The sequence below is a fragment of the Penaeus monodon genome, chromosome 3 (genome assembly GCF_015228065.2).
Source record: "Penaeus monodon isolate SGIC_2016 chromosome 3, NSTDA_Pmon_1, whole genome shotgun sequence".
NCBI lineage: Eukaryota > Metazoa > Arthropoda > Malacostraca > Decapoda > Penaeidae > Penaeus > Penaeus monodon.
Genome location: NC_051388.1, coordinates 47,261,454 through 47,264,348, shown reverse-complemented (window position 1 = coordinate 47,264,348; position 2,895 = coordinate 47,261,454).

Here is a 2,895-nt window from a genome sequence, read left to right as displayed (position 1 = left end):
CGACAGAGGAGGCGAGCGAGCGAGAAACGGGTGGCGGCTGAAAGACGTGTAAACGCAGCCTCCGACGCATTCAAATCTTTCGCTACCTGGGTAACAAAAGCCCGCAGTTTCTACGTACCGGTTCCCCTCATTCATAATCGATGCCTCCAGCACAGTAAACAGAAACGGCGCTGCCAAATAATGCCGGCCCAGAGTGCGGATGCGGTAGACAACTGGGCCCTGGCCCGCGCGACCGCCCGGGGGAGGAGTCAGCGGGGGGGGGGGGGGTCAAGAGGGGGAAAGGCCGGAGGGGAAAATCAAGAGAGGTAATACCTAAGGGGAAACTTCCGAATGCTTGAGGGAAACAGTATGGGGAACATGGGAAGAGGAAGATGCTGATAGGGTAAGCCATAAGAAGGCAAATATGAGAGAGCAACACCGGAGGGGAAACACCAGAGGGGAAACACCAGAGGGGAAACACCAGAGCGGAAACATGGAAAGGGAAAATACGATTGAAGAACACCGGAGGGGAACATGGAAAGGGAAAAACAAAAGAGGGGAAACAGACATAAGGAAAAAAAAGCAAAGGGGAAACAGCATAGGGGAAAGCACAAGGGAGACACAGAAGGGGAAACGCCGAAAGAGAAACACGGGAGGAAAAACACGCGAGGGGAAACACCGGAGGCAAGACGCCCGTGGGGAGACTTCGGGGAGGAAACACCAGAGGAAAAACACCGGCGGCGCAACAGCGGAAGAGAACCGCGGCAGGGAGACACCACCGCAGACCCGGAGCCCGCAGCCCGCTCTCGCCGTGGCCATTATCAATATCGTAACTAATACCGCCCCCGTTACCTCCGCCGCGCCCTCGGGGCAAGTCTGCGGCGAAAGAGGCCGTCGTCGGGACCCGCTTCCGATCTCCTGCAACCGCTGCAATTGCTAGAGGTAGAGAGGTTGCAGTTCGGTTTCGGTTAAATCATGAACCTCAAAATACAATGCGTTATCCATCCGCTAAAGCACAAGAACTCTCCTGCTATTGGCTACTGTCTGTTTTCGTTGTTTTTTAATTGCGATCATTTCAGTAATTACTATTATGTGTCTCAGTGTAGTTTATCATTAATGTGGCTTGGTGGACATCATTAAATTTGTATCATGATGTTCTCCATTCCTATTATTACAGTTTTGAATAATACTATGATAATAATACAAATGACAAAAATATTTTTTTTACTACGTTATCATGGTATTACTGTCATCATTAGCATTACTGTTACTACTACAGATATTTCAATGTCCTTATCAATTTCCTTATCGTTATCTCAATCATTCGCATTGTCCTTTTCATCCTAATCATCTTTACCATTAAAATCATCATAAATGCTAGCACCGAAATCATTACTAGTCTTATTATGATCAATTCACAATTATGACGTTATCCTTCAGCCGCAGAGGCAGTCCGATAACGCAGGAGGAGGCGCAGGAGGAGGCACGGGAGAAGGCGCAGGAGGAGGCACGGGAGAAGGCGCAGGAGGAGGCACGGGAGAAGGCGCAGGAGGAGGTACGGGGGAAGGCGCAGGAGGAGGCACGGGAGAAGGCGCAGGAGGAGGCACGGGAGAAGGCGCAGGAGGAGGCACGGGAGAAGGCGCAGGAGGAGGCACGGGAGAAGGCGCAGGAGAAGGCGCAGGAGGAGGCGCAGCGGCAGCCCTCGTCCTGCAGCACCTCAGCACTTGCTATTCGCGCGCCGTCCCAACACTTTCCCTGAGATCGTAAACTTATTCCTTCACTTTAATACGTCATTCCTCTAAACTTCCTGAGTGAAGTGGAGCTTTCTTTCCTTCCTTCCGTCCCCGCTTCTCGTTTCTCTTTTTTTTTTTCTTTCTTTCTCTCCCATTTGTTCTCTGTTCATCCCACATCACCACGTCCATCACCATCACCGCCATCACTACCACTACCACTAAAACCACCTCAACTTCCACCTCCAACTTAAACTCTCCGGTCCACTTCTATAACCACCACTTCTATCACCAACCAAACATCTTCTACCATTAACCGCCTTCCACCAGTAACTGCCAACCACCATTAACCACCTTCCACCATGAACAACCAACTGCCCTGAACCGCCTTTCACCATAACCAACCATTAACCACCATTAACCACCTACCACCACCTCCGCTTCCTTCTACAGCCCTTCCCTCCCGGAGCACACTAAAGAAACCAAACGAAGTTAATCCCAGGCCCTCCCTCTCTCTCCTCCCCCCCCTCCCCAGACTCTCATGCCTCCTTAAGGGCCTTCCCATTCCCCTCGTTGGGCAGCGATCGGAGGTCGATAATAAATAAATATACACGAGAGTGGAACAAGCACGACCTAATAGCATATAAATAACACGAGAAAAAAATTATCGGCGGAATAAGACTGGAATGACGAATGCATGGCGGTCACGTCAATTATAAAACGGAAAAAAGGTTTTCATATATCGCACAAGAGCGAATTCCGAAGCGGAGACACAAATCTCAGACTTAATCATGAAATCCACAGGAAAAAATATACAGTAAAAAGCAGAACCAGATGTCTGCCTGCTTCTTTATGTATATGTATATGTGTGTGTGTGTGTGTGTGTGTGTGTGTGTGTGTGTGTGTGTGTGTGTGTGTGTGTGTGTGTGTGTGTGTGTGTGTGTGTGTGTGTGTGTAATATATATATATATATATATATATATATATATATATATACGGAATACACACATACAAATGTGTGTGTGTATGTGTGTGTGTGTGTGTGTGTGTGTGTGTGTGTGTGTTTGCATGCGTTAAACTCGTTTTTTCATCATAAACCGTCAAAACGAGAAAAATATATACATAATCTTATATCAAAAAGTGATATGAAACCACATAAAAAAGTAATATAAAAATATACCCCAAA